The 12,540-nt window shown below is 36.7% G+C and overlaps 1 pseudogene; it reads left to right on the forward strand.

The window, feature by feature from the left end:
* Nucleotides 1-1,309: 1,309 nt before the first annotated feature.
* LOC112640001 (zinc finger CCHC domain-containing protein 17-like) lies at nucleotides 1,310-2,112 on the forward strand (annotated as a pseudogene).
* The last annotated feature ends 10,428 nt before the right edge of the window (nucleotides 2,113-12,540 follow it).

A 12,540-nucleotide genomic window follows, 5' to 3' on the forward strand; every position in this document is an offset into this window, starting at 1 on the left:
ACACTTTTTCCTGTATGTTAGGATATAACACTTTTTTTTACTTTTAATTTCCAGACTCAGTGCCATCTTGATAATCATGGCATTTTGTTTATCTGCCATTTTTATTTCAAAGCTACCACTATATACCTCCACCCAATGTCATTGTGAAAGGCAATTTCCTTGTTTTTATATAATCATAGATCGCAAATATGTTTCAAAATATACATATATATATATACTTATAATGCATCTACAATTTTACTTCTACTTTGTCCCAAAAAAGTGCATGAATCTATATTTACTCTACAGAGTTGCTAAATATATTAGAATATATGCCATTCTTAAAAGAAATGCATACACCAAAAGGCATCCACATCTGAAAAAATCAGGAAAATAGGAAGCAAGCATTAACTAATTGGACACTCTTTCAGTCCTTCCATGCTCCATTTCATAATATTCCACACCTCTCATCCTGTTCTAAGGATATTATAAGAGACTGGTACTAAGAACTGTTGGTTCTACCCTTAGAGGGCTGCTAAATAAAAGATTTCCCTTGGAGTCATTTGAAAAATGAACCCAGACAAGAAAGAGGAGAGGTGAAAGTAGATTCCAGTAGGGGAAAGAAAAGATGATAACTCCAGCAGAAAGGAAAAGTAGTTCACTCCTTCTCAGGCAAAATCAGTGATAGTTTGGGATGGTCATAAAGGCATCCTAGCATCACACAGGCAGCCAAACAGCAAGTATATAGTGGTTCCAAGATGGATCCCAGAAGAACAATTCCATTTATCGCATGAGAACTTCAGGGAGCCAAAACATCACAAAAATCTGTACAGGAAGATACTCCACATCCTTAGGCATGTAAACTACTTTTCAAATACAAAATACATATATAACCCAAATTTGGCACCACAGAGGAAATGGGCTTGCCAATTTCATAAAGAACAGATGAATTGATGTTGTTTTACTTTAATTAAATGTATTTAATATAACTCTGGCAATAATTCCTGTCCAGTGTCTCAGCTATTTCCAGTAGTGCCAAGAAAAATGAAATATGCCAACACAGCCCTATTATATAAAGTTAGTTACTTAGAAAATAGTTGCAAACAACAACAACAAACTGCAATGAAACAATTGCTATTTAGAAAATTTTGTTCCTCTGCCTGTTTAACAAATATTTATTGAGTCCTGCCAAGTTGCCAAATAAAAGTGTCAAATAAGGCCTGATTTGGGTGGTTCACACAATGCTGTGGCCAGGAGATTGAGAGCTGACACAGAGACACTTGAATTACCTTTAGTGGAAGAGAAATAGAGGAGCCATAGAACATTAAGGATGAATTCAGAAAGACCTAAGACCATGGAGGTCTTGCATGCTTTCCACACTATTTTCCAACAAAGATTGTTATGGTGACATACTGTGAAGCTTTTATCAAAATTCCAGGCTGTCGGGCAGCCCCGGTGGCACAGCGGTTGAGCGCCGCCTGCAGCCCAGGGTGTGATCCTGGAGACCCAGGATCGAGTCCCACGTCAGGCTCTCTGCGTGGAGCTTGCTTCTCCCTCTGCCTGTATCTCTGCCCCTCTCTCTCTCTCTATGAATAAATAAATAAAATCTTAAAAAAAAAAAATTCCAGGCTCTCAGAAGCAAGGTCTGGGCAATCGAAACCACCTGTCATCCTGTCTCATGGATAAGCCCTCTGAGATAGTAGGTGTCAGAGAAAAGGTGTGGGTGAAGCTTATTGGCTGATGGATGAAAAATAATAGGATAGAAGTATCCCTCTCCATGAAAGTTGTCAACCAAGAGACTAAGAGAGACCTTGACCCCAACAACATTATCACTGAGCAAGAGAGGCGGAGGCAGTCCTTTCATGATTATACTGGGCAGATAACTCTCAAGGTTGTCCTGTACGTCACCTGCAAGAAGTGCAGCTATGAAGACCACTTTGCAAAGGATTGTTGGATTGTTTTATGAAACCAGGAGGAACTAAATATTCTCTGATGCCTGCTGAGGAAGAGCAGAAGGAAGAGGCAAAGTCAGCAGAATTTGAGAAGCCTGACCCTATGAGGAATTCTTCTAGAAAAAGAAAGAAGCTCCTTAGGTTCCTTCACTCAATGAAACCTGCCCTGTTTGGAGAATAACAGAGATGGACTCCTGTTGCTGCTGCTGCTAGAAAAGAAGAAAAAGAAATGAAGGAGAAGAAGAAGAATGAAGAAGAAAGAAGAAGAAGAAGAAGAAGAAGAAGAAGAAGAAGAAGAAGAAGAAGAAGAAGAAGAAGAAGAAGAAGAAGAAGGAGGAGGAGGAGGAGGAGGAGGAGGAGGAGGAGGAGGAGGAGGAGAGGAGGAGGAGGAGGAGGAGAGGAGGAGAGGAGGAGGAGGAGAGGAGGAGGATGAGGAGGAGGAAAAACAGTAGCAGAAGCAATGGCAGCACAAGGAGTGAGAGTGATAAGAGTACAGAGGGGCTTGAGAGAAGAAAGAACCAGAAGATTTGTACCTTGAAGCCCTTGTTCCTGGAAAGACTCAGTGGAAAGAATATAGTCTCCTATCACACTGATTTCTCTCCCATGGGAGATGGCTTCCCCTCATGCTACAGGTGGGTTTGGGAGTTGGATGTCAAAGCATATGTCTGAATGAGTTGTTAACTTATCGTTGCTGATCTCTTTGCAGATGACTCTTGCAGCTCACCTGTTCATTTACCCAACCTCTTTCATCTAGAAGGAGGTCCTATTACCTTCTCCAGCTGCCATTGGCAGAGCCAAATTCTTATACAGGAGTTCAGGCTAGAGACACAGGTATTGCTGTGCAGGCAAGTCTGACTGTCGTTGGAGGGCAGTGATTGGCCCCTCTCTGTTGGGCCAGCCATGGGCCAACTGGTGAGTGATCTCTGTGGCCTCTAACACAGGGGCAGAGGGAGGCCTGCAGTATGAGGGAGAACATGGTAAGAGGTGGTGCCTACTTTTTACATTCCCCCTAACATGACTCTACTGTGTGCTAGAACTGACAGCTAAAAAATCATTATGTGCAGTGACTGAGCTTGTATGTGACATTATGCCAGACTACTGAACCAGGTAGCTCAAGTCAAGATTATTGCATTACTTTGTATTTAGTCCTATATAAGTAGACTGGTTCCACTTCAGGCCTCTGCTTAAATTCCTGGCATTACAAGGGTGGGTAGGCGGGGGGAATGCCAAATAAAAGGCATAATGCCTGCCCTCAAGAATTTTTTAATGAAGAAAGGATCATAATTGTTTTTAAATGTAGTGAGATGAAGCATGAAAGGAGGTGGTATTTGGTGTGAAGGCAGCTGAACAGGGCTTCTGTTTTAGGGTTGGACTACGGAAGTCATCCTAGTGGAATTTGCCTTGAGCTGGATTTTGAAGGTAGAGTAAAAGCTTGATTGCAAATTGGGTGGAAAAAAGCAGGATGAACAATTTGCTAAGATTATGTTTTGTGTACATAACAAAAAGTCAACTAGCATAGCATAGCTTAAACCTAGAGGATTTTTTCCCGTAATAAATATTCCTTGATTGGGAACCTTAAGGCTGGTCCAGCTGCTCAAGGAGTGGATGAAGAATTCAAATTCAGCTTGGCTTCTTTCTCTACTAATTTTAGTAGGTGGCTTTGTTCTCTTGGGCACAAGATAGCTGTTTTATCTCCAGGCATCATGTATACATATCAGTCAGAAATAAGGGAAGAAAGGTAGGTGAAGGTGTACCTTTATTAGGAGAATGATAACTTTTCTAGAGGTCTTAGTGAGTAGGCTTTAGCTGTTTTATTATGTGCCAAAACTTGATCACATGGCTACCCCTACAGGCACAGGAGTCTAGGAAGGTAAGTATTTTAAACTTGGCATATTGCCTCCCTCATCCCCCCAAAAGAAAAAATAATAATAAGGTTATGCTAGTAAGAAGGAGAAAATAGATGTTATATAGGAAACTACCACCAGGATTTCTACTTTTGAGAGGATAAAGTAGTTGTATTTTTCCCTATTCTACCTACTAAGTAAAACTCAAAACCTTGGACACTATATAAAACGTGTGTTTTCTTGCCACGATGAAATCTAACTAGAAACCAATAAAATTAGGATAGCAAGAAAATATGAAAACACTTGGAAATTCTGGAAAACTAAATCAATATTATTCAATATCCATTTTGCTTTTAATTTATGTATTAAGGAGAGTAGTCTCCACACTAGAAAACAGGGGAAAAATCAACAGTAATGAACTAAATCCCAACATACACAAGAAGATAGTAGAATATTTCTAGTAGGTCTTTAAGTGTCCCAGAGTATGACTGATAAGTGGTTGGGTAGATGGATATCCCTTCACATTGTACTATTATCTTGTGCTTGTATTTCTTTTCTGCCCAGTTGTTTATAAGCTCTCTGGAAGAACAGCACTAAGGAGAAATTTTGTCTCTTTCTTCTTTGTACCAAATGTCTTGAGCACAGTGGCCACTCAAAATTTATAATTGAGGGGCACTGGGTGGCTCAGTGGTTGGGTGTCTGCCTTCAGCTCAGGTCATGATCCCCAGGGCCTGGGATCAAGTCCCACAGCAGGCTCCCTCTGCCTGTGTCTCTGCCTCTCTATGTGTGTCTCTCATGAATAAATAAATAAAATCTTTTTTTAAAAACTATAATTGAGTTGAATAATTGATTAATTAATTAATCCATTGATCACTTGAATGAATTAGTTTCTAGCCATAGAGAATTCATTTATGAATAAACCAATTCAAGTTGATGAACCAATTACCTTTAAAACACTGCCAAGTTTCATAAATTACTTTACTCTTGGTCAAAATCTTTTCATAAAGGACACATGTGTGAAATGAATGAGAAATCAAATCCAAGCAAAAGAAGCCAATAAATGTGCCAAACACAAGCATTTATAATCAAACTTACAGCTTTCTGACAGTAGGATCAGATATACACACACACACACACAAATATGGTCAAACAAATTTTATTATTTAGAAAAAGGATAATACTGTCCTCGGATTTCCTATGAATGAATCTAATTATAACTGCCAAATGAAAGTGCATATTCAGGCTATGATGATGGAAGCATATGGTTAGATCACAGGAAGTGACGGTAGGCTCTACTAGTCAGAGCACATGTGAAACATAATGATCACTTTTGGCACATCATTTAAAGATATATACTAATAAACTCTAGCATGTTTTAAGGAATGTGAGTTAAATGGTAAAAGGTCCTGAACTACATCATTCAAGCAATGGATTGAGAGAATTAGTGAGACAAGAAATCCATTAAAAGGCATATGAATTATCTAAATATTTTAAGGGCATTCATGCAAATGAGGGGAAATATTCTGGAGGAGTTGAACTCTTAACGACATAGTAGGGAGACATACCATTAGTTTCAATATCAGTAAGAGTTCCTAATGGCTATAATATCTCAATATCAGTCATGCTTCCCATAAGAAGTGACCACCCATTACAGACAAGTTAACAAAACCCCAGGTAAGCATTAGCCAAGGATGTTAAGAAATTTCTAGAGGAGTAGGAGATTGGCATCAGGTCATTTTAATACTCAAATTCCTAAGCTTATGGTATAAATTACTGGTAGATTTTCATCAATTCTACAGTATTATTTTACTCAATTCTATTTGCCAGTGATAACTTACATTTAACCTACTTTAAGACTAAAGTCTGTAACTTTAAAATGAAGAAAATTAATTGGGTCACCCAAGATTCAAACCTAAGACCTGGGCTTCATAAAAACAGTGTTTCAAATAACTCAAGCAGTAAGGCTTGTATTTAAATGGTGTCATGTTTCTTATCCAAGACTTATTGGCATCTATGGCTCTCATGCATAATCCTGGCTTATTTTTGTTTAGGGAAGGTATAATTGTCATTGATAGTATTTTTTAGGCAAAAAAAATATTCAAAGATGTATGGTTCTATCTAAGACAGTTCAATTTTAAAAACATAAAAATGATAATGGTATACAAATGTATTAAGACAGAAGGTGTGTCTCTTCAGATAATTCTTAGAATTTATATGATAAATTATAAAATAGAAGATGACTCCATTTTTATATAGCTTATACTCAACAGTCAAAATGTACTTGCCTTCATTTTAAAAATTAGGTGTTTTGAGAAAAATAATTATATTTGTAACTATGAATAGTAATATAACCTGAAGTTTTAACAACAGCAGCAAAAAACATGAGTCTGGAGTATCCAGGATTCAATATCTGGCACCTAACTGGGCAACTCTAAATGCTATATAAACACTGGTAAAATCTGGGCACTTGGGTAGCTCAGTGGTTGAATCTGCCTTTGGTGGTTCCGAGGTCTTGGCATCAGTCCCACATCAGGCTCTCCACAGGGAGCCTGCTTCTCTCTCTGCCTATTCTTCTCTCTCTCTCTCTCTCTCTCTCTCTCTCTCTCTCATGAATAAATAAATAAATTTTTTTAAAAACTGATAAAATGAATGACGGGAAATCTACTTTGGCAAGAATCGTGTGCCAGTGTAACACAGAGTTCCTGTTTTCACTCCATTAAGTCTGATTTCCACATATGGCCTCTAGAGTAACCAAGTTAAAAGACCAAAGCCTACAGTGAACATTACAATTTATGTACAATGCACAATGTATAACTTTGGGAGTTAGCTCTTTTCTTAACATTTTAAAAGAGGGAAACACTCAAGAGAAAAATGACTGATCTGTATGGCTCGGTCAGTTGGGCTTCTGGCTCTTGATTTGGCTCAGGTCATGGTCTGGAGTTGTGGGATCAGATCCTCCATAAACTGCTGAGCATGAAGCCTGTTGGGACTCTCTCCTCCCCTCCCCCTTGGACCCCTCTCTGCAAGCACTCTCTCTCAAAAAAAAAAAAAAAAAAAAAAAAGGAGAAAGAAGAAAGAAAGAAAAGAAAGAAAGAAAGAAAGAAAGAAAGAAAGAAAGAAAGAAAGAAAGAAAGATGTCATTTAACTTCAAGAAAATCATGATTCTTGACATTTTTGTTACTGAAGGACTCTGAAACGTGGGTAACCATTGTCTGATAAAGGAGTTATGTTCCTTTATGAAGCCCCAGAAATAAACTCTCAAGGTTCTCTAAGATTTGTAAGGTTTTTAGGGAAATATCTGAGTAAACCCGTATTTTCTCTTACATCTTCAAAGAGCAAAAACAAACAAACAAACCAAAAAACAATGCCTAATGTGTCTTTTGAGGCTTAAGCAGAAGATTTAAGAAATATGTGAGAAAAGCAATATGTGTTCATGAAACTTTTTAAAAGAAAAGATTTCCTGAGAAAAGTGTAACTGCAGAATTTCTTCCATCCACTTTCTTGTAAAAATTGCTTCATGCACTGCTGACAAATTGATTAGATAAAGATGGAGGGAGTCAAAAGAAATTCCTTACTGCTTTTGATAAAACTCACTAGAATTATTGAACTTAGAGACAAGATACTTTAAAACTCAAGGCAGTCTTGCTTGATGAGAAAAGCCTAGTTTCAAGGGGAAGAAATAGAGTATTATTATCTAGTACCAACTACCTTGGTGACTTTGGGAAAAGATACTTAATATCCCCACAACCAGGGCTACTCAGCGACAAGCCATCATGATTGCTACCACTGAGTTTGTCCATGCTGCGTTGGATGCTTTACTCAACTTCTTCTAGTCTGGTAAATCTGGGCATATTATTTAACTCTAATCTTCAGTTTCTCACTGAAGTAAAGTTAAGGTTAGTTGAGTACTTGTGAAGACTTTAGCACTTATATACCAGTGCCTGGTATATAAAAACCATTTTATAAACATTTGCTTATTATTATTACCTCTTGAATCATAGCCAAGAAGGAAGTATTATTTAAAGGTGGATATCACAGTAAAGTAATGGAATAGATTAGAAGCCATAACTTTTTTTTTCATGCAGCCCCGAAGGGGCGAAGCCATAACTTTTATTAACTGGCTAACATGTTCTGTTTGGCAGACTGTATAGTATTCAGCCCACAGAACGTTTTTATTTTTAGATTTTGAATTATTTCTCCATGTATTAAAATAGATTATACAAATCAACTTCAATTGCCAGCCTTCATTAGAAATGTAAAATAGCTGGGATGCCTGGGTAGCTCAGCAGCTGAGCATCTGCCTTTGGCTCAGGGCATGATCTCGGAGTCCCAGGATCGAGTCCCACATCAGGCTTTCTGCATAAAGCCTGCTTCTCCCTCTGCCTGTGTCTCTGCTCTCTCTCTCTCTCTCTCTCTCTGTCTCCCATGAATAAATAAATAAAATCTTTTTTTTTTAATGTAAAATAGCTGATGATTTTAGGCCTGCCAACCCAAAGAACAGCCATGAAGGTAAACTTGAAGCCATAATTTTTAGCAAAGCTTCTCAAGTCTTCCACTTTTACTGTTCTCTCCACAACAATGAAAACAAAATAAATATAATTTATCATGGTGCTTGCAAATTTGTGGGACATTATTATCCTTCTTAGATTTTTTTCCATAGTTTGCAAACTGATGGTGCCCTCCTTTTGACTCAAGTATACAGACTTACTCCTTCTGTCTGAACTACTGAGGTAAGTGAAATAAAAGTTGTTTTTCAAGTGTGTGCCATTTGTTGGGATGCCTATTATGTCATCCCTTTCTGGGAATGTTTCCTTTATAAACATAAAATAATAAATAAAGCATATATATGTACATACATATTTGAACTAATGGGATGCTACGCTTAATGACTCCTAAATAGAAAATGCTAGTGAGTCTCAAAATATTTACATGCCATCCAAATGTCCTCAACTTAGATAAATATTCTAATTTATGTGTGTTAATTGATATTTAATAGACATATACGATCAAGTAAATTTAAAGTGTATAACTTGATTTAATACACATATATTGCAATGTGATTACCACTTAGCCTTAGCTAACACCTCCATCACATCACATAATTTTTATTTCTTATTTGTGGTGAGAATATTTAAGACTAGTCTCTTCGCAACTTTCAAGCATATAATACAGTATTTTAACTATAATCAAACAGTGTACATTAGATCCCCAAACTTACACATCTTATAACTGCAATTATATACTCCTTGGCCAATACCTCCCCAATGCCCCCAGCCCCAGCCCCTGGTAACCACCATTCTACTCTGGGAGTTTAGCTTTTTTAGATTCCACATATGAGAGATATCACACAGTGTTCACCTTTCTCTGTCTGACTTATTTACTTCTCATATGCCTTCAAGGTCCATACACATTGTCACAAACAGAATTTTCTTCTTTCTCATGGCTGAATAATAGTCCATCATATATTTATATCCAGAATTCTTTATTTATTCGTCTATTGATGAACCCTTAAATTGTTCCCATATTTTGGCTATTGTTAATAATGCTGCAATAAACATAAGAGAGCTTTCATTTCTTTAGGATTCATTCAGAAATGGGAATTTTGGAACATACAGTAGTTCTACTTTAAATTTTTTGAGGAAGCTCCATACTCTACCAAAGTGGTCGAAGTTACATTCCCACCAACAGTGTTCAGAGGTTCCCTTTTCTTCCACACCTTCACCTACACTTGTTACCTCTTGGGTTTTTTTTTTTTTTTTAATAGTCCTTTTAACAGATGTGAGATGGCATCTCTTTGTGGTTTAGATTTATACTTTTCTCATGATTTGTAATATTAAGCAAGTTTTCTTGTTTCTACTGGTCATTTGGATGTCTTTGGAAAAATGTCTCTCTGTTGCCTTGTACATTTTTTACTTTGATTGCTGATTTTAATGTTTTTGGTGATTGAATTGTATGAGTTCTTTATATATTTTGGACCAGATATGTGGTTGGCAAATGTTTTCTCCCATTTCATAAGCCACTTTTTCATTTTATTGGTTACTTCACTGAGCAAAACCTCTTAGTTTGATGTAGTTCCCCCTTTAAATTTTTTGCTTTTCTGATTTGTGCTTTGGTGTTATATCCAAAAAATCATTGACAAGTTCAATGTAAAGGAGTGTTTTCACTCTTTTTCTTCTAGGTGTTATATGGTTTCAGGTCTTGTGTTTAAGTCTCTAATGCATCTTGAGTTGATATTTGTGAGTAGTATAAGGGATCCAATTTCACTTTTCTATATATGATTATTCAGTTTTCCCATCACCATTTATTGAGGAGCCTATCCTCTCTCCATTGTCAAATATTAATTTACCATATACACAAGGCTTATTTCTAGGTTCTCAATTCTGTTCTATTGGTGCATGTGCCTATTATTTTATCAGTATCATACTGTTATGATTACTGTAGCTTTGTGGTATAATTTGAAATCAATGTGATGCCTCCAGCTTTGTTCTTCTATCTCAGGGTTACTTTGGCTATTCAGGATATTTTGTGGCTCCATATAAATTTTAGGATTGTGTTCTTTTTCTGTGAAAAATGCCATTGAAATTTTGATAGAGATTGCATTAAATCTATAGATGGTTTTGGGTAGTATGGACATTTTCACAGTATTAATTCTTCCAATGCATGAACACATCATATTTTTCTACTTGTTTGTGTCTTATTAAATTTCTTTTATCAAAGTCTTATTGTTTTCAGTATATAGAACTTTCCCTCATTGAATTTATTCCTAAGTTTTATATTGTTTTGTTGCTATTGTAAATGGGATTTTTAAATTTCTTTTTCAGATATTTTGTTGTCAGTCTATAGAAACACAACTGATTTCTGTATGTTGGCCTTATATCCTACAACTTTGCTAAATTTATTGATTGACTAGAGTTTTTTAGTGTAGTCTTTAGGATTTGTATATATAATATTATATCATCTGCAAATAAAGACAATATTACCTTTTCCTTTCTGATTTTCGATGTCTTTTATTTCTTTTTTGTTGCCCAGTTGTTCTAGTAAGGATCAAGACTATGTTGAATAAGCTTGGTGAGAGTAGGAGCACCTGGGTGACTCAGTCAGTTAAGTCTGTCTTTGGCTCAGGTCATGATCCTGAGGCCCTGGGATCCCTGCTCAGTGGGGAGGCTGCTTCTCCCTCTCCCTCTGCACGTCCTCCTACTCGTGTTCTCTCATTCACGCTCTCTCTCTCTTCCTCTCTCTCTCTCTCAAATAAATAATAAATAAAATCTTGGGGCACCTGGGTGGCTCAGTGGTTGAGTATCTGCCTTTGGCTCAGGTCATAATTCTGGGGTCCTGGATCGAGTCCCACAACAGACTCTCCACAGGGAGCCTGCTTCTCCCTCTGCCTATGTCTCTGCCTCTCTCTCTGTGTCTCTTATGAAAAATAAAAAATATTTTTTTAATCTTAAAAAAAAGACTGGTGAGAGTAGGCCAATCTTGTTCCTAATCTTAGAGGAAAAGCCTTTAATCCTTCATTATTAAATGTGATGTTAGCTGTGGGTTTGTTGTATATGATCTTTATTATATTGAGGTTTGCTTCTTCCGTAATCAATTTGTTGAGGTTTTTAGATGTTCTATTTTGTCAAATATTTTTTCTCCATTTATTGAAACGATCGTATGATTTTCATCCTTCATTTTATTAATGTGATGTGTCATACTTATTGATTTGCATTCATTGAATCACTCTTGCATTTCAGAGATATATCCACTTGAACATGGTGTGTGATCCTTTTAATGTGTTGTTAAATTAGGTTTGGTAATATTTTATTTTTTAAAAATATTTTATTTATTTATTCATGAGAGATACAGAGAAAGGGAGAGGCAGAGACACAGACAGAGGGAGAAGCAGGCTTTATGCAGGGAGCCCAATATGGGACTCGATCCCAGGTCTCCAGGATCACACCTTAGGCTGCAGGCGGCGCTAAGCCGCTGCGCCACCGGGGCCACCCAGGTTTGATAATATTTTATTGAGAATTTTTGCATTGATATTTATCAAAGATATCGGTCTATAGCTTTTTCTTGCAGTCTTTCTGACTTTGGTATCAGGGTAATGCTGGCCTTGTAAAATGAGTTTGGAAGTGTTCTCTCCTCCCCAATTGTTTGGAAGAGTTTGGGAAAGATTGGTATTAATTCTTCTTCAAATGTATGGCAGCATTCACTAATAAAACCATCTGTTCCTGGGCTTTTCTTTGTTAGAAGGTTTTTGATTACAGATTCAATTTGCTTACTAATCTGTTGAGACTTTCTATTGCCTTATTCAGTTTTAGTAAATTTTATATTTCTAGAAATTTATCCATTTCTAGATTTATCCAATTTGTTGGCATATAATAGTTCATAGTAGTTTCTTATGATCCTTTGTGTTTCTGCTTTATCACTTGAAATTTCTCTCTTTCATTTCTAATTTTATTTGAGAATTCTCTCTGTTTCTTAGTCTAGCAAAAAGATTGTCAATAGACTACACTTCATTGAATATTGTGCATCTTAGAGAAGTGAAGTATTTTTTAGGTTGGATAACATTTTCCCTTTGGAAAGAATATTAGTTAATGTTATTCACCTATTTCTGAAATTTTTCATTAAGGAGTCAGAAATGAAACAATGTTCACACATACACATGCACACATATGCAAGAAGAAATGGATCAAGGTCACTCATGATAATGACAGCTCTTTATGCAAGCAGAACACATTGGGACATACTTGCTAACAGGCACACACCTTGGTAAGACA

The sequence above is a fragment of the Canis lupus genome, chromosome 12 (genome assembly GCF_003254725.2).
Source record: "Canis lupus dingo isolate Sandy chromosome 12, ASM325472v2, whole genome shotgun sequence".
NCBI classification, from domain to species: domain Eukaryota; kingdom Metazoa; phylum Chordata; class Mammalia; order Carnivora; family Canidae; genus Canis; species Canis lupus.